The 27,770-nt window shown below is 53.1% G+C and overlaps 1 non-coding gene across 1 annotated transcript; it reads left to right on the top strand.

Annotated features, from left to right (window-relative positions):
• Positions 1 to 4,847: 4,847 nt before the first annotated feature.
• Positions 4,848 to 4,919, top strand: TRNASTOP-UUA (transfer RNA ochre suppressor(anticodon UUA)). Its single transcript has one exon. It is a non-coding gene; the product is annotated as a tRNA-Tyr (tRNA).
• The last annotated feature ends 22,851 nt before the right edge of the window (positions 4,920 to 27,770 follow it).

The raw sequence follows: 27,770 nt of genomic DNA, 5'->3' as shown, positions 1-27,770 counted from the left end.
TCTCGGCCTACGCTCCCCCTGGATGATCTCATGTACCAGTGCTGGAGCCTCTGGAGAGGGAATCCCAGCCCTGGGCTCCGCGGCCCCTTGACTCTCTCTTCACCCCAGACCTGCTGTCCCCTCCTTTTCTGCTTTGCAGAATGGCCTCTCTGTTGCTTACGACCGGAAACCGAGGAAGCATCCTACCAATCTCCTTCCCAGCTCACTGTCCTTCTGACTCCACCGTCCTTTGTGTCTCCTGAACCCCTCCTTCCCCCCCCGGTGGTGGCTCTTGTCACTTCCCATCTGGAGGACCACAATGGCCCGTCAACCTGCCCTCCGTCTTGCAGCCAGTGTGAGCTTCTAAAATGCAACCCACGACCCTCTCTCCCCTGCCCACTGTGCTTATAGGTCACTTCCTGCGCTAAGTAACCGAGGCCCCTGGGATCACGTCCACGGCTCTTCCTCTGGCCTCACTCCACGGGCCTGGTCCACACAGCTTCACGTCTAGCCATTCACAACCACCCAGCTCCCTATTGGGCTTCACATAGTTCACGCCCCCCACCTGTGCCCCGGCCCTCCCTGGCCCCTTCCTCTCGCCCATCCCCCCTCCTTGGCCAGCTGTGGAAGCCAGCTCCAGCCTCCTCCCCCTCCTCCGGGCTCCAGGAACACAAGTGTCCACAGCACCTGGGAGCATCCGTCCGGACAAGGTACTGCTTCACTGTGTCTTCAGAACAACGAAGTGAAATTGCCCCAGCTGAGAGCCACTGCCCCCTGATGGCCAGCTCCTCTGGGGCAGAAAGCACGTCTTATTTGATGCTCATCCCTAGAGCTTCCCCTGGTGCCTAAGAGGCAGTAGATGTTCAATAAACACGCAACGAATGAAAGAAAAAAGGAACCAATGTTCCCTTTGATTTGCCAGCAGGACAGTCAAATGGTACAACCTCTGGGAAGACAACTCAGCATTATCTAGAGACATTACAATGAATACACCCTCTGACCCAGTCATTTTTCTGTAGGAATTTCTTCTACAGCTATATGCATGCACAGGTAAAATGATCAACGTTCCAGGTTATTTATTGAAGCTTTGTTTTAATAACAGAAGGCAGGACGTCTCCTTGCCCATCTGTGGGACACGTTAAATAAGCCATGGCCCTTCATGCTGTGGAATGAATGCAAGGCAGCTGTAACTAGGATGAGAAACCCTCCATGTACTGATGTGGAAAGACCTCCAAGACACTTAAGAAATTTTAAACAGCAGAATGCAGAGTGGACTGTTTGTACTTAATTGTATATGGATAAAGGAACTCTGGGAGGAGACACAGGTGCTGGTAATAGTACCTATGTGTGCGTGCGTGCGTGTGTGCATGGGTGTGCGTGTGTGTATGCATATGTGTGCGTGGCTGCGTGTGCGTGCGTGCGTGTGGGGGGGGAGATGAGGTGGGTCTGGGCAGATTGAGGGCAAAAGGTGGAGGAAGATTTTTCACTGCATTCCTACTTGTGCTTTCCGATTTTTAAATCTTATAAATGTATTGCCTACTTGAAATAATTATTTTTATAAGGAAGAAAATTATAATGGAATTTACATGTAATAAAATGTGTACCATTCTAATAATTGGTTAATTCAATAAAATTTTATTATAGTTATTGTTGCAAAGAAGAGTTCTATATTAAAATACAGTAAAACCTTTTTCAAATCCACGCCCATTCATGTCCCATTTAAAAATACTGGGCATTTCTAGTTTTAATAAAGTGTCCTCTAAAGAAAGGTTCTGTGCAACAAATGTTTTCTCTAGTCCAGTGTAACGGTCAGTATTATTTTTCCCCCAATCGTAGCTTCAACTGCACTGCCCCGGTGTTCACTGAGAGGCTACTTGGTACCCGACACAGAAGTCGATGCTCTGAGAGGTGTGAGATGAACAGGGTGCAGCCCCCGGTTCCGAGCTGTTTACAACCTAACCAGAGCGCATCCTGTCTGGGTCCCTCACTTTGCTTCAGCCTTCGTCACCTCGCTCTCTGAGCCCCTTTCTCTTTTTTTAAAAAAATCTTTATCGGAGTCTAGTTGATTTACAATCTTGGGTTAGTCTCTGCTGTGCAGCAAAGTGAATCAGTTATATGCATACATACGTCCACTCTTTCTTAGACTCTTTTCCCATAGAGGTCTTTACAGCGTACCGAGTAGAGTCCCCTGTGCTCTATAGCAGGTCCTTACTGGTTATCTGAGCCCCTTTCTGAAATAGCTCCACCACCTCTTCCCTCTCCAGTCCCTCATACTTGCCGATTTTCCCTCGTGTCTCTCGTCAGCAGCTCACAAATTGCATGTTCGTTTGATCATCATTCGTCTTCTCCAACTAGAACAGTACCTGCCCCATAGCAGACTGTCAATAATTACCTGTTGAACAAATACATAACTGAGTCAAGAAAGGAGGGGCTGAGCATTCCATGTTACAAAGGTGGTGTAGACAGTACACAGGGCCAAATAAAGTCGAGAAGAATCAGGGATCCTACACATGAGTTTGGGGCGGGGATGGCTGGAGAGTCATCATAAAGACAGCGGATCCGAGGTCTCTTGTGTGCCTCACTTGGTCAGAAATAATCCCTAAGAAGCTAACGGCCCACAAACAGGAGGCAGACCTAAATTCTGCGCAAAAGATCATCAAGTAGAATCAAAAACCCAAGCCAGGGCTTCCCTGGTGGCGCAGTGGTTGAGAGTCCGCCTGCCGATGCAGGGGACGCGGGTTCGTGCCCCGGTCCGGGAAGATCCCACATGCTGCGGAGTGGCTGGGCCCGTGAGCCATGGCCGCTGAGCCTGCGCCTCCCGCAATGGGAGAGGCCACGACAGTGAGAGGTCCACGTACCGCAAAAAAAAAAAAAAAAAAAAAAAACCCAAGCCAGAGGCCGAATATAAATTTATCTAAAGACTCAACAGTCCTCACGAGTCCTCGTAGGATCGTGTTCTACATCCTAGTAGCTGGGAGATAGCACGCTCTGTGCTACTTACACCCTGTTTATTTTTTATTTTCTACTTTTAAAAATTTTATTTATTTTTTCGGCTGCTTTGAGTCTTAGTTGTGGCATGCGGGATCTTTCGTTGCAGCACAGGTTCTTCATTGCAGTGCGCGGGCTTCTCTCTAGTTGTGGCATGCAGGTTTTCTCTCTCTAGTTGACGCACGCAATCTCATTAGTTGTGGTGCTTGGGCTTAGTTGCCCCACAGCATATGGAATCTTAGTTTCCCGATCAGGGATCGAACCCGCGTCCCCTGCATTGGAAGGCGGATTCTTTACCACTGGGCCACCAGGGAAGACCCTATACCCTGTTTAAATCCCTTTGATTATGATACCCTTTTCCCTCCTTTCTGGCCTCAGATAAAGCGGCAAGCTGAAGCCTTCATTACTTACCTGGACCTTCCATTAAAGGCTCCGTCCGCAGACAGTCAGGGTTGGGAGGGCGTTCCCCTCCAGGCACCTGAACGGAAGATTAAATGGCTGATGGCTCTACAATGATGTCAGAGAAGGCTGGTGATGATGCATTAGCCACCTTGTTTCCAGAACAGTCACAGGAGTGCAAGCCTTCTTGTCACGCTTCATCAGACTTGTTGGAGAGCTGGGCAGGTATAGCAGAGGGTGTGCTTGTACAGACAGGCGCTGTTACAGGCGGTGAGAGCGTGTGCTTATACACACATGACACTGAAATCAGAGCCTCTATTTTATCTTTTTAAAATTTATTTTATTGAAGCAGAGTTGATTTACAATGTTGTGTTAATTTCTGCTGTACAGTAAAGTGATTCAGTTATACACTTATATACATTCTTTTATATTCTTTTCCATGGTGGTTTATCCCGGGATATTGGATGTAGCTCCCTGTGCTATACAGCAGGACCTGTTGTCTGTCCATTCTGTACAGAGTAGTTTAGAGCCTCACTCCCGTGCATCCCTTCACGGTAACAATTTTCATCCTCTGGGCCTGTCATCAGCTCAGCACTGTGACCACCCCACCCTGAGACGCCTTCATCCTCCATGTCAGTGACCCCGGCCTGTACCCCTGCTTTCGAGGCAAAACAGCTGGGGGTACAGGATGCGGCCCTCGGCTCTGGGCCTTGTTGGGGGTTCTGCAAGCTGCTCCAGGTCTCTGACCCTCAGTTTTTTCAAGTGGTGCTTCCCTCTTTAGGTCATTGTGAGAATTAAATGAATTAATACTTGAAAGACCCACAGACTAGTGCTTGGAATGTAACAAGCACTTAATCGACCTTAGTTGTGGTCGTTTCATCTTTGGATTCTCCATCTCCTTCTCTGGCTCCTTTTCTGGTTCCCTGAAGATGACTCAACTTTGCCCACTGACCTTCTTTTGTGGGCAGGGACCCTATGCTGTGTATGACTGGGCATCAGACTCGCTCGGTTCAATACTGTTCCCATAGTAGATTCTTAATAAACATGAATGAAAGAGTAAAATCATAATGTTTTGAGCCCAGTTCTGTGTGTAATTTTTCCACAAGGTTTGGTGGCTGCCACCCAGTCATAATCTAAACCAGAAAGTACACTTTAGAGGATAATTTAATTTCCTTGGCTCATTAAATCTCGTAATTTGGGAAGTGGCTTCAGTGATGTGGTCACTTTCCTGCTCAGCCCCAAATCCAGAACATCAGCTCATGAAGAATCAACATGTGGAAATGTTTATCAGCCTCTAAGTGCCAGCGCAGAAGGTCCTGCTGCAGCCTGCAGCCAGTCAGTCAGAGAACACAGTTCTAGCAGGAAGGACAAGAAACACAAAAGCCAGTTAAGGTGTCCTCACTGCCTGGGGGCTTTTCATCTGATTATGATACAAAGTCAGTATCCCCAAAATGATTTAAAAATCAATAAGGCTAGGGAGTTCCCTGGTGGCCAAGTGGTTAGGATTCAGCACTTTAACTGCTGTAGCCCAGGTTCCATTCCTGGTCGGGGAACTGAGATCCCACAAGCCGTGTGGCCAAAATAAAAATAAATAAATGCATATGGTATTGGTAATAAGTGTCACAGGAATTTAGAGGCAAGAAAGATAAAAATAACACCATTTGAGGGACTTCCCTGGTAGTGCAGTGGTTAAGACTCTGTGCTCCCAATGCAGGGGGCCCAGGTTCGATGCCTGGTCAGGGAACTAGATCCCGCATGCATGCTGCAACTAAGAGTTCCCATGCCACAACTAAGGAGCTGGCGAGCTGCCACTAAGGAGACCGCCTGCCGCAACTAAGGAGCATGCCTGCCGCAACCAAGACCCAGTGTAACCAAATAAATAAAATAAATATTTTTTTAAAAATATAGCATTTGAGGACTTCCCTGATGGCACAGTGGTTAAGAATCCACCTGCCAATGCAGGGGACACGGGTTTAAGCCCTGGGCCGGGAAGATCCCACATGCTGCAGAGCAACTAAGCCCTCTCCCCACAACTACTGAGCCTGCGCTCTAGAGCCCGTGAGCCACAAATACCGAGCCCGTGTGCCACAACTACTGAAGCCCATGAGCACTGAGTCCACGTGCCACAACTACTGAAGCCCTCGCGCCTAGAGCCTGTGATCCGCAACGAGAGAAGCCACCGCAATGAGAAGCCCACGCACCGCAATGAAGAGTAGCCCCCGCTCATTGCAGCTAGAGAAAGCCCGCGTGCAGCTTTGAAGACCCAACACAGCCAAAAATAAATAATAAATAAATTAATCAAAATTAATTAATTAATTAATTGATTGATTAAAAACAGCTTAAAATACAAACAAAATACCCACTTGGTCAGATACTTCTCTGCCCTTTCATTTATTTTTCCTTTCCTTACACATAAGCATGTTCACAAAGAAAATTGAGGGACTCCTAACCCCTTGTTAATACACAAATCCCTCTGTCTTTTCCAGTTAAAACTTTGAGCTTCCTAAGAACAGGCCACATAGGTTAAAGTGTCCAAAATTATTAATCAGAGGCAGAGGCCAGTATATTATGAGGTGTCATTCTGTTTCTCTTCCAGACATTTGGCCTTTGAAGATGATACCAGACTGTTACCTGAACAAGCAAAAAAAAAAAAAGCAATTAACTTGGTTCCAAAGAGGAGATCAAATGCTAGGAACAGGCAAGAGATCAGCCTGACAGGTAGGGGGGGTGTGGGCAGGAAACTTAGATCAGAGTAAAGAGAAGCCTCCCCTCCCCCAATTCTCCTTCCGTTTCTGTTCTCTGCAGGTGGCACATGGCACCTGCAAGGTGGTTTGGGGAGAGCAGGTGAGCCGTGACCTCCAAAGCCGGGGTTCGGGTCAGGCGTTGACAAGGCCTCTGTGTGACCGAGATGTGCTGCTGTCCTAGCAAGAGCTTTCCTGTGAACTGAACTTAACAAACCTGAAAACAATTTAACGAGAACCGTTATTAAGTTGGCTTAAGTGAACTTAGAAAGAGTTTCACTTGAGGACATCACACGCAGCATGGTGACTCTGGTTAAGAACATGCATTGTACACTTGAACCTTGCTAAGAGTCGACCTGGGGCATCCACACACGGAGGAAACGGTGAGGCAGTGGGTGGATCCCACAGGTGCATCGATCATGCAGGCGCTCCCCCTCGGTACATAGCAGCTCGTCAATTATACTTCAGTTATGCCTCCCGTCCCCTGGTAAAGCTGCGGGACTTGACTAATTACACAATGAGAAGATTTTTAGATCTGAAACGGATTTCAAAGTCATCTAGTTCAGTCCCTTCGTTTTACAGAAGCAGGAAAATGGGGGTGAAGTGACCGCTGACGACCGCCCAGCAGGGGGGAAAAGGATGCCAGGTGCCCCATCACAGGTGTGTCCCATGGGCTAAATTCCTCTGTCTTCTGGCTGCGATGGCCTGAGCTCTTCAGCAGACTGGACCTTCCTTTCCTGACCCTCGGCCCCTAAGGCACAGGAGTCTTCTTTTCCAGAGCTGGAATACAGTGGGATTTCTTCTGCCTGGTAGACGGGCAGGTTTGAATTTGCTGGAGTGGAAGCAGGGAGAGGTGAGAGAACTGGTTATGGTGGGCCTGCAGCCGCAAGCCCAGAACAGTACATTTTACAATCTGGCGGCTCAAAGTTTGGGGAAGGGACCCCGTCTTAGTCCGTTTGGGCTGCTTTGACAAAAACACCATAGACCGGGTGGCTCATCAACAGCAAAGCCTGTCTCTCACAGTCTGGGCGCTGGATGGCCAAGGTGTGGGTGCCACAGATTCTGAGTCTGGTGAGGGTCCCTTAGTGGTTCTGAGACCCCCTTCCTCCCGCTGCGTCCTCGCTGGCGGGAAGGAGGGAGAGCTCTCTGGGCCTCTTCATAAGGGCTCTCATGCCGCATGTGACCTCATCACCCCTGTGTCCCCATCACCTCTCCAAGGCTCTCCCTTCACACTGGGGGTTAGGATTCAGCACGTGAAATTTGGAGGGACACACGCTTTCAGACCATCACAGACCCAGTCCCTTAAAGTCGTTTTATTTCAATGGATGCTGGTTAGGTACTAGCGCAAAGCATTGCTCGGGCGCGGCAGTGGCAACATGGATGGAAACCTCCGTGGCCCCAGTTACAGGGCCGGCCTCGTCAGCAGCTCCTTCCAATAGAAAGAGGAGAGAGTAAGCGCGGGCAGAGAGGAAAGCAACATGCGAGGAAGAAAGGCTCCCCCTCGGCCCTGGGAGAGGCACTGCCTCAAAGAATACTTAGGATTTGGACAGAATCCGAGGGGCAGAGCTGGGGGAGCCCCGCGAGTTCAGAGTCAGTAACCGCTCCCTGAGTGCCCTGTGACGCAGGGTGTTAGAGAGTCGACTGTCAGGGTCAGTCCCAGGTCACAGAGTGTCCCCCGTGCCGCTCTGACTCACGGGAGCTGGGACTAGGCGCGGCCAGCGAAGCCACCAGGGGGCCACGGGTGGGCCAGGACATCAGGCACACACCCAGCTTCTAGAGAGGCTCCTCCGTGTTGGAGAGAAGGCGGCTGAGGACGTGGCCCCCCTTCGCATGGGCCTCAGAGCTAGGAAAATGCAGGGAAGTCCATCAACCAGCGTGCCTTAGATTGTGCCCATAGGATCCCTGCAGCTGCGCTCAGGAGAGCCCCCTTCTCTACCCTTCGTGGGCAGGACTGCGTCTCCCAGGCCGACGGGAGGCAGCAACAGGCCAGAGCTTCTCCTACAAAGGCTGTGTGTCCTGCAGAGGCTGCGCCTCCCGCCTGAGCCCACCTCCAGCTGGATGAGGCTCCCCCCACGGCCTGGCGTCCCCCCAGACACTAGCATTTCAGGAGTGGTGATGTTGCGTGGTCCCTGCATCCTCCTAACCCTCAGGTGGCAGTGGTTCCAGCTACTGCTAATCCCCAGGGGACTCCTAAGCACTGCTTTGGCCCCTCATGCATCCAGCTGCCGGTCCTGGGATGTCTGCCTCCCTGGATGGACAGACTGAACCCCAGAGCCAGCCCACTGCTGCTACGGGCAGTGCCTTTGCTTATAAGGCCATCTGTATCCCAGAATATATCTGTGTGTTTTAATATGAAAATAACGTTTCCCACAAATCTCAGCATGAGTCGAGCACCTCCCTCTTTCCTGCTTCTTCGTGGATGGACCGGGATCCCCCAAGTGGCCTTTGACCATCTGTATGAGTCCACTCAGGCTGCAGAGCAGAGCACTGTGGATGGCGGGCCCTCTCACCATTCTGGAGACAGGTAGCCCCAGATCAAGGTCCAGCAGGGTCAGTTTCTGGTGAGGCCTCTCGTCCTGGCTTGCAGACGGCCACCTTCTCACTGTGTCCTCACCTGGCCTCCCTCTTTGCATACACTCCTGGTGTCTCTTCCTCTCCTTGTAAGGACACCAGTCCTACTGGGTCAGAGCCCCACTCTTATGACCGCATTTAACCATAATTACCTCCCTAAAGGCCCCATCTCCAAGTACAGTCCCACTGCGGGGCTTCAACTTGTGAATTTTGGACAATTCAGTCCCTACCACTGGCCCTGTAATCTTCGGGCAGAACTGCAGAAAATTCATCCCTATTATGAAGATGCTTATTCCAACATTTCCAGGCTTTTAACAATCCCAGGGGGCAGAGACAGTGTCTCCCCAGAGGCCACTACTGAACCTCCCAGGAGTCTAAGAACTACCCGCCCTTCCCGCCCAGGGCTCCCCTCAGCATTGACAAACAACCACCTACACCGACCACACGGAAGGCACCGAGAGGGTCCTCCTGGGAAGAGGCTGCCTGGGGGTTGGGGTGGATCGGAGCGTGGGCTAGAGTTGCTCAGGCCACAGATGCCGGGCGGGGATCTTCTTAGGCTCTTAGGTATTATAGTTGTGAGGCAGTGAAATCTCTTCTCCTTTTTCTGCTCCCATTTTTTTTCTCCTTTGTTCCCTGGTTAAGTCCTGGTGTGAGAAGTACAGCCCTAAACAGGGAGGCACCGGGTACTGTTCCATGGGGCTGTTCACGGGCCGCTCGCTCTGGACACAGGTCGTGGCCACACCCCTGGCTGTTCCCCGTCTTGTGACACTCACAGTCTCGTATGGAACTTTGAGTCCCCTCAGCTATTCCAGTAGCTCATTTGAGTCACAATTTGAGAAAGTCAGCAGAGGGTTTGTTACCACTATGAAATTGACCATATCCACTTTTGGGGGAAATTAAGCCAAATAGAAAATAATACAGGGACTTCCTTGGTGGAACAGTGGTTAAGACTCTGTGCTCCCAATGCAGGGGGCCAGGTTCAATCCCTGGTCAGGAACTAGATCCCACATGCCACAACTAAGAGTTCACACGCCACAACTAAGGAGCCCACCTGCCTCAACTAAGACCCGGTGCAACCAAATAAATAAATAAATAAATAAATAAATAAATAAATAAATAAAATACCTAAAAAAAAAGAAAATAATACGAAGTCAAATAGTACAACAAGCCACCTTCTCCACCCTGAACCAGAGCCGACCAGGGCTAGGTTTCTGGCCCTTATGAGCCGCTGCCCCTTCTCTTCTGTTTTGTGCCAACCACACCCCACGGGTCTGGTTGCTTCTCAGTATTGGCATTAATTGCAGAGACATAATTGTTTATGTGTTTTCTGCCTCCATCAGTTATTTTTCTATTTCTTGCTGTCCCCATTCTACTGTAGAAAAGCTACAGAATTCTCCACGCCAAATGTGTTTGGGGTGGGACTTTCCTGACTGTCCAGTGGTTGGGACTCTGTGCTTCCACTGCCGGGGGCGTGAGTTCCATCCCTTGTCGGGGAACTAAACTCCCGCAAGCCACACGGTGCAGCCAAAACCAAAACCAAACAAAAAACAGCTTAAAAAATGTGTTTGAGGTGAAGCTGTGAAATGCGTGGCTTGTACAGGCCCCCCAGCTTTTGGGAGCTCCCCCCATGGTCCATCATCCGAAAGTCCCCGTAATTGCAGCAGCCAAGGGTAAATGCTGTCTTTTTGCGACAAAATGTCTCTTCCATTTAACCACGTGTGTGCATCCTGAGTGTTGGAGCCCGGTCATCCATCATCTGGCCTCCGCTGGACGCGGTGACAATGACTCCCTTCCTGGAGGGGAATCGCCGGAGCCAGGAGCCTCTGGGAGCCAGGTGTGAGTTATAACCCCACCTCTCCCCATCCTTGTATTCCGCTTTCACTTGTCTTTTATACATTTTTTTATACTTTTAAATCAGGCTGGGTAAAGTTAAATATGTGCGCTTCAAGCTCTAACCAAAAAAATAAAAAGGAAAAGGAAATAGCATTTCTTAAGCCCGTGCACCATGTGAGGTGCCTTCATTATGTCGCCTCTGTTTAATAATCCCAACGGTGCTGGGAGATTTGCCTCATCACCTGGCAGTGGACACACAGTCCCAGGAAGGTGAGAGGCACTGGGACCCGGAGCCAGGACGCTCCGGCAGCCAGTCAGACCCCGGCCTGCATTCTCATCTGCTTTTGCTGCAGCAGGATCCCTGCCCCAATCCACGCTTTGCTTCCGTTTTCTGGTTCAGCCCCATCACCAAGGTCACACAGCTGGTAAGCGGCAGCACATGAACTGTAAAAAAAATCAGGCCGCCTTTTTTTTTTTTTTTTTTTTTTTTTTTTAATATTTATTTATTTATTTTGGCTGCGCCGGGTCTTAGTTGCGGCATGTGGGATCCAGTTCCCCCACCAGGGATCAAATCTGGGCCCCCTGCATTGGGAGTGCTGAATCTTACCCACTTGACCACCAGGAACTCCCCAAATCAGGCCTTCTGACTCCCCACTGGCCACATCAAATTTCAGAATGCACAGGATCTTCCTTCGGATGAACTCTGACCTTCTAGTTTTCTGTGTGAAAGTTACTGTGTCTCCCCCATGAGCAGCAGCTGCAATGGCGCATATTTCCACACTTCAGAAGAGTCACAGTCTCTCTTTTTTGTGGTTGTTTTTCTGTTATTGACCAAAATATCAAGACCAACTTTTCTATAGACACACATTTCTACAGAGTAATAAGCAGCGTCTGAGTACTGGTGTAATATTCCCCAACTTCCCTCTGCTCTTTCCAAGTATCTTAGGTATATTTGGGGAGTGTGTTGAATGAATGTTAATTTGTATAATCCTTCATATTCTCAATTAAATATAAAGGGAGTATTTACCTTTTCCCCCCTAAGGAAATGCGCCGAAGCAAAACAAATCCATGATTGCCCAGTGATCATGTCACACAACGTTTTGAAGCACCAAGAATACTCGTGTGTGGTGTCTTTATCCTAAGAGAATGTTATTCACCTCATCAGCCATTTGTTTTTGCTGGTTTTGTGGGGGAATAAAATACTAAAAATTCAGTCCCTCAGGACTTCCCTCATGGTGCAGTAGTTAAGAATCCGCCTGCCAACGCAGGGGACATGGGTTCAACCCTGGTCCGGGAAGATCCCACATGCCACAGAGCAACTAAGCCCGTGCGCCATAACTACTGAGCCTGCATGCCACAACTACTGAAGCCTGTGGGCCTAGAGCCCATGCTCCACAACAAGAGAAGCCACCGCAATGAGAAGCCTGCGCACCACAACAAAGAGTAGCCCCCGCTCACTGCAACTAGAGAAAGCCCGCATGCAGCAATGAAGACCCAACGCAGCCAAAAATAAAATTAATTAATTAAAAAAAAAATTCAGTCCCTCAACGGGAGGGAGCGAGCTGACACCAACAGCAGGCTGCTGTGGGAAGCGGCCTCTCCACGGGGGCTGAGACCCCCCAGGCCACTTGATTCCAGACCCCAGTGGCCACTCGGCCGCTAAGCCCAGAGGGGGCAGGTGGTTTGATCACTGGGGCACAAACCGACTTTGGAGTGTGCTGAAGCACAGGAAACTCCCAACTATCCTTGTTTCAAAAAAGAAAACCAAACAAACCTAGTGCTAACCTTAAAAAGCCTATAGCAGCATAGTTTAAAAAGGGAAATTATACATACATATGCGTGTATGCATACATATGACAGAAGTCAAATATATATGTACATGTGTGTATATATACCTATATATATCTCTATATAGTCCGAGTCTTTACTTTTTCCCTTTTTGCAAAGCTGAGGTTAAAATTTTGCATCCAGTGCTTTGTTTATAAGTAACAGCAGTGGATTCTTGCTAACTGGAGGCAGGGAAGGAAGGGACGAGGGAGGGGTGTTGGAGGACGGCTCACAGAACCAAAGGAAGGATCAAACCACCCTCTTTGAAAAGAGTCTTGGCACTTAGATGGCTCTTGGGCACTGGTTCCAGCTTGCCTCGAGCCCCCCGGTTTCTGCTCAGTGTTTACATTCGAGGAGGGAGCTACCGATGGGATTGGGCGGTCAAATGCCCTCGTGGTGGGGTGTGGAGCCCTGGGATTGACTCCCCACCTAAATTCGATGAAACGGGGCTAGTAGGGTAGGGCAGTTCCCCCAAAGGAAGGATGCTGGTCAAATAACGGAAAAGTCCAGATGTCCCCTGGAAGTGAGGCTGGGGATGGCCACTGGTGAGGCCAGAGGAAGCCTGGAAACAATCTCTCAGCCCAAGTCGTCAGGAACACAGCGTCCAGGGCCTGGACACGCGGCCTCTCCACGTGCTCACTCCCAGGGTCCCGAGAGGAAGGACAGTAACCAGCTTTGCTCCTGTCCCCTGGGGATGAGGCTTGGCTCTGCGGCAGGGTGACGGTGCGGGGGGAGGAGCAGCTCAGAAGGGACCCCATACCCACATCACCCAGCCGCCGACAGGCACCCAGGGGCGCATGGGCGGGGGACCCGGAGCCCCTTTTCACCTTCACCTTAATTCTGAGACGGGGCTGCCCAAGAGCATCCAGGAGCCACCTGCAGCCTGGTTGGTCGGAATCGAGATGCACTGTGTGTGCAGAATACACGGGATTGGAGGGCTTACTATGAAAAAAGGAGAGCAGAAAATGTCTAGTGATGATTTTAAAATATTTATAACATGTTGAAACAATAACATTTGGATATATTGAGTTTAAGAAAACATTAAAATTAATTTCGCCTGATTCTATTTTTTTGGCTTATTAATTTACTTATTTGGGGGCCCTGCACCACAGGGCATGTGGGATCTTAGTTCTCCTACTAGGGATGGAGCCGCGCCCCCTGCAGGGAAAGCGCAGTCTTAACTGCTGGATCGCCAAGGAAGTCCCCTGATTCTTTGTTTAACGTGGCTACTGGAAAGTTCTAGATTGCACGTGCAGCTCACAGCCCTGTTCTGCTGACCAGTGCTGCACCCTCACGTCCAAGGCTGGTGTTTCATTCCTTTCCACACGCTCCCGAGCCCTCGCCAGTGCCTTACACAGGGCAGGTGCTCAATGCAAATACACAAATGATGGCACTTACCCGAAGCAGAGCTGAGGCTGCCCAAGGAGCTCCCCGCCGGAGAGAGAGGAATGAGTGCTCCAGAGGGTCTGCCCTTGTCTTCTGGTCGTGCAGTTCTATCCCAGGCCCAGGGTTAGGACCTCGTCCACTGGATCCCAAGGCCGGCGTGTGTAAACCCCGGGCCTGGCTCACCACGGCCCTTTCTTATTGTCCCCTGGACTCGCTCTGCCCCCACAGGCAGTCCCTTCGAGGTCCGAACAGCTTGGCAGGAATGTGTGCTGTGTGACAAAGTTTTTATGGGAACAAAGAGTCTCCGTAATGAGGTTGCTAGTAGGTTATCGGGGTACAGACGGGGTGTTTTCCAAGCATTCTGAGGCCTGGGACATTGGTGCCACGAGCAGCTAAGACAGGGCGGCTGGTCACAGGCAGGGCCAGAGCTGGACCCCCAGACAATCTTCCAAGTTACGGAGAAGAGAGGGTGTCAGGCGTGAGGCGTCCTCCCGGGCTTCTGTGACGCCTGTGTCTGTGTCCACTCGCCCGGAGGAAGGAGGCTGTTCCTGCTCCTCCGCAGCTGACCTTGCCCCCCACCCCGGGGCCTCGCTGGACTCCCCGCTCCTGTCCCTGAGGTTCCTTCTCCGCCCTCGGCCTTTGCATCAATACACCCAGACCTCCTGCCCCAAACCCAGCGCCCTTGCCTTGGCCCTGGGACCCCGGCCCATCTCCCTCAAGTCCGCCGGGCCACCCCGCTCATGAGCCCGTCCAGCTGCACCTCCTGACTGATTTCCAACTTCCTGTTAGTCGTTTCCACTCAAATGCGTCACAGGGACCATGGGTGTAATGTGTCTGAACAAAACCCATAGGCTTGTCCCCCAGATCTACGACCCCTCATCTGTGTCCCGTGCTGTTCACTCCTGGGCTCTACATTAGACCCTATAAAAAAAGAAAATAAAGGGAATTCCCTGGCGGTCCAGAGGTTAGGACTCCGCGCTTTCACTCCCGAGGGCACGGGTTCAATCCCCGATCAGGGGAACTAAGATCCCACAGGCCGCGCAGCACAGCCCAAGAAAAACCAAAAACCAAACAAGAACAACAACAAAAGAACCCTTTTACTTCTCTTTATTCTCGCATTTACCCCATCCCTTCTGCTGGCAGCTGCTCCTTCCTCCTGCCTCTTCCAGACCCTATATTTATCCCGCCCTCAGGAGACTGAGACCTGGGCCCAGGACGGGGCTTGGCGGGCATCGTGGTGCAGAGACGGACCTGCGTCCGGCCCTCGCGGGCTGCGGGCTGAACCAACGGCAGCTGTGACACCGACACGGAGGGACAACGTGGTGATGGGCAGGCGCAGAGCACAGTGGGCGGGGGACGGGGGGGCCAGCAAGGAGACAGCTGGACCCAAGGACTCACCTGGGAACTGTCGGGGGGCGGCGGGGGTGTGTGTGGGAGCTAAGCTGGCAGGTCACGTGGGCCTGTTATGCTAAAGAGTTTGGAAGTCACTCCCAGAACACAGTGAGCGTCCCGAGGGCCAGGAGTAGTGTGATGGGAAGGTCAGTCCCTGCGGAGGCCAGGCTGGAGGTGGGCAACCGCTAGGCGGGTGTGGCCCTAGCCCAGGAAGCGGCGGTGGGTCTGCAACCAGGGTGAACAGTTCATTCCTTTCTCATCTTGACGATGGCAGGCTCAGGCCCTGGAGCGGACGAAGGCTGTTCCTGCACCGAGGAAGCTCAGTGTCTGGTAGGGGAGACACACCATTATCCGCAGAGTAAATACGGGGTGCAGTGCACTGGGCTGGGTGCTACTGGGGTGGGGGGAGGGCAAACGGGAGGGAGAGCTGGGCCTTGCGGTCCTGCAGGACGTGGCTCCCCGCCCTCCTTCCAGGGACGGGCTTGGCCTCCCACCCCTGGAGCGGGCGTTCTGGCCTCTCTTGGAGTTCACGATGCGAAAGTGAGCAGTGGGTGCAACCAGGTGCTACTCCCCGATTCCTGGGACCCTGGGCTTCGTGAGGCCAGGAGCCCAGGTCACTGCTCGCTGGAAAAGCCACACCTGGGACCACGCCATGAGGCCAGTCCCGAGTCCACAACTAGCCCCTCTGACAAGCACGCATTTGTTCCAGAGCTTTGGTCCCAGAGGATGTGTGACTGTGTGTTTAATAGGAAGATTCCTCTCTTCTGCCTCCGGCTCCCCGTTGCTCCAGACCAAGCTCAGGGCTTCCCTGGTGGCGCAGTGGTTAGGAATCCGCCTGCCGATGCAGGAGACACGGGTTCGAGCGCTGGTCTGGGATGACCGCACATGCCGCAGAGCAACTAAGCCCCTGAACCACAACTACTGAGCCTGCGCTCTAGAGCCCGCGAGCCACAACTACTGAGCCCACGTGCCACAACTACTGAAGCCCGTGTGCCTAGAGCCCGTGCTCCGCAAAAAGAGAAGCCACCGCAATGAGAAGCCCGCGCACCACAACAAAGAGTAGCGCCCACTCGCGGCAACTAGAGAAAGCCCGCGCGCAGCAACGAAGACCCGACACAGAAAAAAATAAATTAAATTAAAAAGAACAGTTCAAATTCTTCTCCACCTGCTCTGCCCTGCCGGCGTAGATGCCTGAGCCTCCCCCACCCGGCAGCCCATGAGTCTGCAAACCCCACCCCCGCTCTGCTTTCGGGGCCTGGAACACACAGTGGGTGCTGGGTGAGCAATAAGGGAAGTGATCCGTCCGTTTCCCTATCATCCCATCCTCGGCGACCCCTGCGACGTCCCACAGGCTGTTTCCTTTCCCGAGGAAGCTCTGAGGTTTCTGATGCCGGTTTGTTCACCCATAGATGTGGTTTTGCTTAATAGAGGCTTCTGCCCCCTTTTTTTTTCTTGCATATTTGCATTCATTCATAAATGCAAATCTGACACCATCACCCCTTGCTTAAAATCTGGCACGACTGCCCAACTCCCAGGAGGTAAACCTAAGCCCCATGTGGCACAGACCCTTCAAAACAGGCTCCCCGCAAACTTCTGCCTTATCTCGGGGCTTCATGTGCACCACAGACCACACTGTGGCTCCAAAAGCTCCCCATCACCTTGTTCAACCGAACTCTTCCTCACCACTCAGCCTCATCCGAGAGGCCTTCCTCTGCCGCAGTGCTCACGCCCTCTCCTTTGCGAAAACTCTTGCTGTTAGACGAGAGATGCCACACTCTTACTGCTTACATTGCTTGTCTCCATCATAGTCAGCTTTCCGAGGGCAGGGCCTGTATCTCTGAGGTTCCAGGAGTTAGAGACCGTTTACAAGTTTACAGGCAGATAACTCAGGAGGGTCCGTTTGGCTATCAGAGGTAGAGGCACACACGTCAAACCACAATTCGTGGCTCAGTAGCTGGTCATGAGAGCTGCTTAGTGGGTCTCAATAGCATTTTTTTTTTTTTTTTTTTTACAAAAGGAAATTATATTTTTTAAAATACTGTGCTAACAACAACAAAAAACTTTTGCAAATCCAATACAGCTCATGGGTCATCCATTTGCAACCCCTCAAAGTCCATACGTGGACTCAATCTCCACTTGGTCCCCATTATCCTTCCCCCCAGGTCACTGAGTCAAATCTCAGGTACAATTTATCTCTGAAAGTGAGCAGATATTTTCTCTTATAAGAAAACAGAAACGGTTGTACACAACATATATTGTTTTTGCATTTGCTGCCAGGAATGTTTGCCACGAGTTCGGGGCCAGGTTGTAGATAGTGATCTGTGACTCTCAAAGCATGACAGTGTCCACTATTCCTGAGTCCATACCTGGACTCAGTCTCCACTTGGCTTGTTTGGGTTGTCAACCAGCATTTTTTTAGAAAATGAAATAAAATATCGAAGTTCATGCTCTAATAAGAGTGTTATTTTAGGGACTTCCCTGGTGGTCCAGTGGTTAAGACTCCGAGCTTCCACTGCAGGGGGCGCGGGTTTGATCCCTGGTCAGGGAACTAAGATCCCACAAGCTGTGCAGCGCGGCCTAAAAAAAAAAGTGTTATTTTATAAAACTTTTATTTCCATCTCACGTGTGTTGCTGGCCTCCCCTTGTAAAATACACTCTTTACTGTGAGTTGAGATTAAAGACGTTTGAAAGCCTTGCTGCTAAAGTAAGCTGCCCTGGGGGGTCGGGCACGAGGCAGACCGCGTGTTATCCGTGCCCTGGTGGTCGGGTCCTAGAAGAGAGAGGAGGGGGTGAGGGCTCGGCTCCCGAGCGCCGTGCCAGCTGGTCCCGTGTCATCGTGGCTGCCTCGAGGGCTGTGTGGTGTGTGCACCCAGTCTGAGCAGAGGAGTACTGGGGGCCTCGGGCTCCTGGACGGGTGGTCAGGCCTCCTGACACAGCTGCTGCTCAGAGACACCTTTAATAAAGGGCATCAGGAAATGACACCTGAGTTCAGGTGAGTGACCCTCTCCTGGTTCACTTTAGGCATCAGCGGGGGAGGGTGGGGGGAAGCCAAGCCCCTCGAGCCCCACTGCAAAGGCAGCCACAGCCCTGGAAGTAAAACTCGCCTGCATGCCCGGCTTGTGTGGGAGACCGTGCAGGGCCGCTTCGGGCTGAGCGGGAAGTTGTGGGAACATTGGCTCCACAGATTTCTCCCAAGCGCCGAGCAAGTGTTTACTGGGAGCCGGTGATGCGGCGGCTGCCGTGACCGTGACTGGGGAGTGAAGCATGCCAGCCCTAGCGCTCAGCACACACGTGTGCACACGCGGGCACATGCCACAGAGTGGGAAGGAAGCTGAGGTGCGTGGAGGCCAGGGTCAGGGTCCAGGTGTGATGGTGGGAGCTTCCGGGCAGACCTGAATGCTGGAGGGATGGGGGCCGCTGGGCCTGGGCCTTCAGACTGACTGTATGCAGTGGGGGCCATTCAACTCCCACCTCCACTGTCCACGGAGGAACTAGGAAACTCTGGGTAGGTAACTGAATGCATTTACTTACTGAGAAATCCCGTGATCTATGAGCTGTTGAGGACATGGGGCCTCCCCGTGGAGCCAGGAGCCCGGGTGCTGACTGGCAGGGTTCTTGGCCAGCTCTGGCCTGGACGTGCAGGTGACCGGCAGGCCTTCTCCTGCTCCCCACCCCCCCCGACCTGTGTCTGGGTCCCCCTCCCGCTTGTGCACTCAGAGCTCTCCCCCCTCTCTGCGAATGAGTCTGTTTTTCTTTTCTTTTTTAATGTTTACTTTTTTATTTTATTTTATTTTTTTATTTGGTTGAGCCAGGTCTTAGTTGCAGCAGGCGGCCTCCTTAGTTGTGGCTCGCCAGCTCCTTAGTTGTAGCACATGGGCTCCTTAGTTGTGGCATGTGAACTCTTATTAGTCGCGGCATGCATGTGGGATCTAGTTCCCTGAATACGTGGTGTGTTCACCCACGTATTCCTAAGTGATCTTGCCACGTTTCCTACAAGATTGACCTTGTTGTCTTGTTCTGTGGTTCAGGAAGTGGAGGCTCCGGGACTCAGATGTGTCCAAGCTCACGACCCACTGGCGTCTGTCCTGCCCGCGTGGGCACAGCCTCTGCAGCCACAGACCGGGCGGGGCTAGTTCTCCCCTTGGAGTAAAAATAGCCGCCAAGGAGGGGGCCTGGACAGACACTGAGGTGAGGCAGCCTGTCCCGGACTCCTGAAGGGGGTCTGTGCACCTCGGGTGACGCTCACAGAGCCGGCTCTGGGGGCTGGGCCGGGCTGGCCTCGACTGGGTTTCCAGGCTGGTCCTGAAGACCTGGGAGAGCAGAGTCTACACTTCATCTTTACAAGTGAAAATATGAAGCAGGCGTTTTGAAAGTTCACTGAAACCTTTTCTTTAACGTGGGAAACTTCGTGTTTCTGTGATACTTTTCTTCGTTGATTTCGTAAGTCACGTGGGCTTAAATCTGAAAGCATTTCTCGCACAATTCAGCAATGAAAGTGTGCTTGTAATTTTATCCACATTAGAACCCACCGGGGGGACGTCCCTGGTGGTCCAGTGGTGAGCACTTGGGTGCTCTCACTGCTGGGGCCTTGGTTTGACCCCTGCTTGGGGAACTAAGATCCCATAAGCTGCATGGAACAGCCCAAAAAAAGAAAAGAAAAAGAAAAAGAGCCCATCAGGGCCTTACTGTGTTTGATTTCAAAGTAGTTTTACAAATACAGTCTCTGTTATTTTGTACCACAGCCCTGGGAGGTGGATATTGTTTCTCCATTATATAGGAAAGAAAACCAAGGCTCATACAGGGAAATCACCTGTCCTAAGACACACAGCTTAGATCTCCAAGTCCATGAAATCAGAAAAGCCCCTCAATGGACAGGTTAAGGAGGGAGGGGGGAGAAGGAGTGTTTGTTTTGCTTTGAGGATATTTCCACAGTATCCCATTCTCAGGGCTGATAACCTGGGTCAGGGACAGGGATGGAAAGAAAGAGGATGCTGGTCAGAGAATGCACATCAGAAAAACCTCAAATACATTTTTATTCGTTTTACTTATTCAAGAAAGATACGCTCCATGCTTTAAATGCATATTTTCCCCCAAAGATATTTTAAATCCAGTTCAATATTAATGGTTGAATCTTTTTCTTTCTTTTTTTAAAATTTACTTATTTTATTTCTGGCTGCGTTGGGTCTTAGTTGCTGCCCGTGGGCTTTCTCTAGTTGCAGCGAGCGGGGGCTACTCTTCATTGCGGTGCGCAGGCTCCTTATTGCAGTGGCTTCTCTTGTTGCAGGGCAGGGGCTCTAGGCGCGCAAGCTTCAGTAGTTGCAGCACGCGGGCTCAGGAGTTGTGGCTCACGGGCTCTAGAACCCCCCCGACCTGTGTCTGGGTCCCCCTCCCGCTTGTGCACTCAGAGCTCTCCCCCCTCTCTGCGAATGAGTCTGTTTTTCTTTTCTTTTTTAATGTTTACTTTTTTATTTTATTTTATTTTTTTATTTGGTTGAGCCAGGTCTTAGTTGCAGCAGGCGGCCTCCTTAGTTGTGGCTCGCCAGCTCCTTAGTTGTAGCACATGGGCTCCTTAGTTGTGGCATGTGAACTCTTATTAGTCGCGGCATGCATGTGGGATCTAGTTCCCTGAATACGTGGTGTGTTCACCCACGTATTCCTAAGTGATCTTGCCACGTTTCCTACAAGATTGACCTTGTTGTCTTGTTCTGTGGTTCAGGAAGTGGAGGCTCCGGGACTCAGATGTGTCCAAGCTCACGACCCACTGGCGTCTGTCCTGCCCGCGTGGGCACAGCCTCTGCAGCCACAGACCGGGCGGGGCTAGTTCTCCCCTTGGAGTAAAAATAGCCGCCAAGGAGGGGGCCTGGACAGACACTGAGGTGAGGCAGCCTGTCCCGGACTCCTGAAGGGGGTCTGTGCACCTCGGGTGACGCTCACAGAGCCGGCTCTGGGGGCTGGGCCGGGCTGGCCTCGACTGGGTTTCCAGGCTGGTCCTGAAGACCTGGGAGAGCAGAGTCTACACTTCATCTTTACAAGTGAAAATATGAAGCAGGCGTTTTGAAAGTTCACTGAAACCTTTTCTTTAACGTGGGAAACTTCGTGTTTCTGTGATACTTTTCTTCGTTGATTTCGTAAGTCACGTGGGCTTAAATCTGAAAGCATTTCTCGCACAATTCAGCAATGAAAGTGTGCTTGTAATTTTATCCACATTAGAACCCACCGGGGGGACGTCCCTGGTGGTCCAGTGGTGAGCACTTGGGTGCTCTCACTGCTGGGGCCTTGGTTTGACCCCTGCTTGGGGAACTAAGATCCCATAAGCTGCATGGAACAGCCCAAAAAAAGAAAAGAAAAAGAAAAAGAGCCCATCAGGGCCTTACTGTGTTTGATTTCAAAGTAGTTTTACAAATACAGTCTCTGTTATTTTGTACCACAGCCCTGGGAGGTGGATATTGTTTCTCCATTATATAGGAAAGAAAACCAAGGCTCATACAGGGAAATCACCTGTCCTAAGACACACAGCTTAGATCTCCAAGTCCATGAAATCAGAAAAGCCCCTCAATGGACAGGTTAAGGAGGGAGGGGGGAGAAGGAGTGTTTGTTTTGCTTTGAGGATATTTCCACAGTATCCCATTCTCAGGGCTGATAACCTGGGTCAGGGACAGGGATGGAAAGAAAGAGGATGCTGGTCAGAGAATGCACATCAGAAAAACCTCAAATACATTTTTATTCGTTTTACTTATTCAAGAAAGATACGCTCCATGCTTTAAATGCATATTTTCCCCCAAAGATATTTTAAATCCAGTTCAATATTAATGGTTGAATCTTTTTCTTTCTTTTTTTAAAATTTACTTATTTTATTTCTGGCTGCGTTGGGTCTTAGTTGCTGCCCGTGGGCTTTCTCTAGTTGCAGCGAGCGGGGGCTACTCTTCATTGCGGTGCGCAGGCTCCTTATTGCAGTGGCTTCTCTTGTTGCAGGGCAGGGGCTCTAGGCGCGCAAGCTTCAGTAGTTGCAGCACGCGGGCTCAGGAGTTGTGGCTCACGGGCTCTAGAACACAGGCTCAGTAGCTGTGGCGCACGGGCTTAGCTGCTCCGCGGCATGTGGGATCTTCCCAGACCAGGGCTCGAACCCGTGTCCCCTGCATTGGCAGGTGGATTCTTAACCACTGCAGCGGTGGCTTCTCTTGCTTTGGAGCACGGGCTAGGCACGTGGGTTTCCATAGCTATGACATGCAGGCTCAGTAGTTGTGGCACACGGGCTTAGTTGCTCTGCAGCATGTGGGATCCTCCCGGACCAGGGATTGAACCTGTGACCCCTGCATTGGCAGGTGGATTCTTAACCACTGCATCCCCAAGGAAGTCTGAATCTCGTCAAATTAATAGAAGTACCTGGTAATTGCTTCATTTCCTAAAACAAAATAATACGACCAGTTGTCGGTTCAGGAAAAGAACAGAAATCATTTAAGTGTTTTCTAAAACTGTTGCGGTAGAATACTGAATATTCTCTAGCTGGTATTGTCAAATAGAATACGAATGTGTTGAAGTCTCTTCCACCAGCCCCGGACCTCTAACCATCGCCCATTAACTGTGTTTCATCCTATAGGCTTCCTTTGGTTTGCACTTTTTTAACAAGACCAGAGGGAGGAATGTCAGGTCTCTGGAGTCATAAAAGCTGCTGCACTCAATTCTGCTGTGTTTTGCAAAGGATCCACCTATGAATAAAATGCTGAGATTTAGGTTACCGTGCCAACAGCCCCTTCCACAGAAATCCCTATTTGGGGAGTGGATTCCAGTTCACAAACCTAAGACAGTAGCTTTCTGTGTGTTTTTGTTTTTGTTTGTTGTGTGCGGGTGTATTTAAATATCCTTTATTTGGGGAGCCGCAGTCAGACAGAGAGGTTGCTGAAATTCTCACTTGTCAGTGAGATAAAGATCAGTTATTGTCACCCAATCATCTAGATGGCGTGACAGATCTTGTGAAGGGCAGACCTCCGGGAGCTCAGCCCGAAACAAGTGAAGGATTCTTGCGTCAGGGTATTTTAATTGGTTGTGGGCATCGTGTGGGCTCATCAGGTAGTTGCCACCTCCTCTGTTCTGTGATGCAGGGACCTGGTGCAGAGGTCGGGCAGGCGTGGAGGAGAGGCTCCCGGGCGAGACCCACAAAGTGGAGAGACGAGGCGCCCCTGGGCGCGGGGGGACGGGAGGCCGTCAGCATAGCGGAGGGTGCAGAGGCTCCCCGCAGGGGCCCCGGAAGCTCCCTCGGGAACCGAGGTTCGGAAGAGACAGTGATGCGGACGCGAAGGAACGGGGTCAGGACAGAGGAGCAGACGTCCCAGGGTGGCCTGGCGGGTGGGCTAGGTGAGGAAGAGACGTCCCAGGGGCTCTGTGCCCAAGGGGTGCCTGAGAGAATGGGGGGCAGAAACACGAGCCCGGCCCCTCCCAGATGGAGGCAGGGAAGTGACGCGTCCCCCAGGATCAAGATGGGGCTGGGAGGCGGGCGCTGGGCAGGGGTGGAGCTCCGCGTGGCGCGAGTTTGTCCAGCCTGAGCCAGAAGGCCGGCACTAGCCACGGCGGAGGCTTTGTCGTGCCCGTTGAAGACCGGCTCTCTGAAGAATAACCGCACCTGCCGCGCAACGTGTGACAGCCGAAAACAGGGAGGGCACGCCAGCACCCAGCCATAAGGGAAAGACTAAACAGGTCGTGACACCCAGACTAAGTCATGCGGTGACGCGGCTAAAAGCAAGAGCCGAGCTCACAGCCCGGAAGAGAAGCACAGGGTGAAAGCGGGGCTCCGGCGCGCGGGAGGCGACGCCTGCGCGGTGCACCCCAGCTTCGGGCCACAGGCTGGGGGCGGGGGAGCAGGGCCACCGTGCCGAGGACGAGGGGACTTGGTTTGTTCCGAATGTGTGTATTGTTTGTTCACTTGCGGAAAAAGAACAAGTCACCGAAAGCCACGATGGAGATGTCAGTGAAGCGGACAGGACATGGCAGACCCGGGAGTGGCTCTAAATCTGCAAGGTCAGCACCGGGGGGAGGGAGGATCCAGAAGCGTCCGCGGGAGGAGTGGGGGGGCACCTCTGGCTGGCGGGTCTAGCAGAGGACCTAGCAGCAGCCCCACGGAGCAGGCAGAACGGAGAAACGCAGGGCGTAACTGATGTAACGGTGTGTTGGGCTTGTCTGGGGATCTCAAAACGCTCCTCTCACCCTCGGGAGCCAGGCCGACAGCATCGTCACAGGGAAGTCAAGGGCTGCCAGGCAGGCCACACGGCGAATAAGCAGAAAGAGCAGGAAGAGGCCTGGGCGTGGAGCCGGCCCCGGGCGCTAGCGCTGCACCTCTGCGGCCTGTGCTGACTGAGGACCTTAGCTCGGAAACGCGGTCCTGCCTCACCCCTGCTGTCTCAGCTGGGATGCCTTATCCTCAGAGCCACCCCCCAACCTGGGCTGCTTCGCCCCTGCCGTTGCCCGTCCCCGAGAACCCACCTTTGCCATCACGTCTGCACTGGGCTTGCTACCTGCAGCGTCCACCCTTGCCCCACCTCCTCGACGACCTCCACACCCCTACACCCACGTTTCCAGGACGGAGAGCCCAGGCTTCCAGGCGCCCCCGTCCCAAACCCGGCATCGGAAGATCGGTGCTGGGGAGGTGGGTGGCCAGGCGGGCTCCGGAACGAACCCCACGTGTCCCAAGCAGGTCAGCAGGTGAAGGCGCCAACCCCAGCCGCAGCCCCTGTGCACCCAGCTGTCTGGCGAGATGGACGGCTGCACACGCCCAGACTCTGCACTCGGCTGCAGCCTGGTGCTTCAGCGTGGCCCTGGGCAGACCCGAGGGCAGGGAGGGACACGGGAGCCACTCGGCCTCGCCAGGCTCAAGGGAGCCAGAGGACGCCCAAGGAGGGGAGCTGTCTCCCCTCGTCCTCCAGCCCACCCATGAGAAGGACCCCCGAAAATCCCTCTCAGCCTCTCCCAGGCACGTGGGAGGAGGCACCCCAGCTGCTGTGGGCGTGTGACGTGGCCAGGCTCCCTGAGGCCTTGGGGGAAGGACGGCAGCTGCAGGTGTTCACCCCAGCTGCTCCGTGTGGGAATCAGCACAGGGGGCGGAGAGAAGGGCGAGGCTCCAAGGGCCCCCAGCGGGGGCTGGGGAGGAAGGCCTGCATGGGAGCCGGCAGCCTCTCCCCCAGCTAGCCCTCACCGCATCCCCATGCCGGCATCCCAGGCTGGTGGGTCCCACCTTCCCTGTACGGCTGCCTCCACAGCATGGGTGGTGCCTGGGCCCCCCTTCCTCCTGCTGACCACGCCGAGGCCGGGCGGGACTCCGAAGTGCTGGGCCCAGGCCACCTCCCTGTGCCTTGACCCCGGCTGCGTCCCTGGAGCCGCAGGGAGCTCTGCTGGCTTCACTTCCCTCGGCTCACGGTACAGAGTGACAACGCCAGAGGCCTCCTGCTTTAGGGTCCTCAGGGGGCACATCTCTGGCTGCTCAGCTAGGAACTCCCTCGGACCATATGGATTTCAAGCGAGGACCACCTTACCGGCCAAATAAGTCCCAGAGCAGCGTGGCCAGCAGGGCCGGAAACCAGCTGGCAGGAGATCTGGGGGGCTGGGCACAATTCGGGGGGGCATCCGAGGAAACGAAGATTCCCTTGGGGTCCTGGGGAAGCTGGGTCCCAGGTCCCAGATGTTCCTTGGGGGTGAAGGGACCACTGTCTTCCTCATGTGGGGTTGGAGGGACCCAGTTCCCCTCCCCCATCCCCCTGCTGTTCATGGGAGGGTGGCAGGGATGGCAGAGCTCTTTTCAAAGTTACTCAGGAAACTCCCGCATCACAGCACTACCAGACATGGGGACCAAAAATCTCTTTTGTTTTCCATCCTTTTGGGCGAGGAAAATGAGGCCAGTTCTCAAGAAATGCACATTCTCGGGCTTCCCTGGTGGCGCAGTGCTTGAGAGTCCGCCTGCCGATGCAGGAGACGCGGGTTCGTGCCCCGTTTCGGGAGGATCCCACATGCCGCGGAGAGGCTGGGCCCGTGAGCCATGGCCGCTGGGCCTGCGCGTCCGGAGCCTGTGCTCCGCAAATGGGAGAGGCCACGACAGTGAGAGGCCCGCATAACGCAAGAAAAAAAAAAAAAAAAAAAAAAAAAAAGAAATGCACATTCTCTCAGAAAACGTTGATAAAACAGAAGCGGCCAGCATAAAGCACTGACCAGGACCATCGGGCCAACAGCTCCACAGCTCCGGGCCAGTGATCACAGGTTCCAGGGCTGGAAAAAGCAGCCGCTCCAGACAGCCATCCGGGCCGACTTCCTCCTCAGGAGATGGCCCTGCTCGGCGCTGAGATTCAGGCCACCCTCCTGGTGTCATTCTCACGTTTCCAGGGCATGAAGCAGCCCCAGACTCATGAGACCGGGGCATCCGCCCATCGCCCCAGGGCAGGATCTGCTGTGCGTTCGCAGGCTACTCCCCACCCTCTCTGGGCCTCAGTTTACTCCTTTTTTAAAAAATATTTATTTATTTATTATTTATTTTTGGCTGCGTTGGGTCTTTGTTGCTGCACGGGCTTTCTCTAGTTGCAGCGAGCGGGGGCTACTCTTCGTTGCAGTGCGCCGGCTTCTCATTGCGGTGGCTTCTCTTGTTGCGGAGCACGGGCTCTAGGCGCGCGGGCTCAGCAGCTGTGGCGCGGGCTCTAGAGCGCAAGTTCAGTAAGTTTACTCCTTCTTATCTGAGGCCTCAGCAGATAACTCACGGTTAAGTGAGGTAAGGTTAGTGTGGAGGCACTTGTCCCCCCTTCTTCAAGCTCCCCCCAAAGCAAAGTGGGGGTGTGGGTGGACCACCGTCTACGCTGGATGCCAGCTGCTTCCTCCTGAGGGTCTGCCTGCTTCTGCTGTGGGGAGGAGTCCCCACACCTCCCAAGAGCCTAGACAACTGTCTCTGTCTTTTCAGCAAAGGAAACTGAGGCTCAGAGGAGTGGACGGCTCGTCCACGGTCACAGAACTAGTCCATTAGTCCGTGCCGTTAACCCCTGGACCCTGCGCCCTGCGCCAACAGCCGCTCCTGCACTCAGAATCGGCAGAGAGCTTGTGCCGCGTAGCTGGGGGTGCCCAGCCGGCCCCGCACCGACCGAAGAGGCTCAGGGTGAAGGTCGGGCCGGCTGGGAACGGGAGGTGGTCTCGGGCCGCGATTCCGTCAGTGATTGGGCGGAAGCCCTGTAGCTGGCTCCTGAGGTGCCAGCTCTTCTCGAGGGGGCCCTGGGGGTGCTCAGCAGAGGGTGGGGGACAGGCCCTCCCGAGCTCCCAGATCCGGTGCTGTTCCCCTAGACCAGCTCAGCCCAGCTCCCGAGGGCCTGGGGGCAAAGGAGCATCTCAGCCTCTTCCCGCAGCTGCTGGAGGGAGACGCCCCGCCACGTAGCCACGTGGAGCAGCCCCGCTGGAGCCTCAGGAAGTGGAGTTGCTGGGATCTCTTCTTGTCCTCACCTCCTGCCGAGACTGTCCTTTGTGAGAGCACTTCCTGGCCTAATTAAGCAGGGTAATGAGCATCTGGGGGAGGGGGGATGAAAGCCCTGGGCGGCTTGGAGCCTGACCGTTTACAACGACGGGCGTCTGCAGCTGGTGACACTCGGGGAGTCAGTTCTCGCAACCCTGGGAGGTGGCCCGCGGCGCTCACAGTGAGCA

The sequence above is a fragment of the Lipotes vexillifer genome, unplaced genomic scaffold (genome assembly GCF_000442215.2).
Source record: "Lipotes vexillifer unplaced genomic scaffold, Lipotes_vexillifer_v1.1 scaffold395, whole genome shotgun sequence".
NCBI classification, from domain to species: Eukaryota; Metazoa; Chordata; class Mammalia; order Artiodactyla; family Lipotidae; genus Lipotes; species Lipotes vexillifer.
Note: the sequence above shows the minus strand (reverse complement) of the source record. Positions and strands in the feature narration are given on the sequence as shown.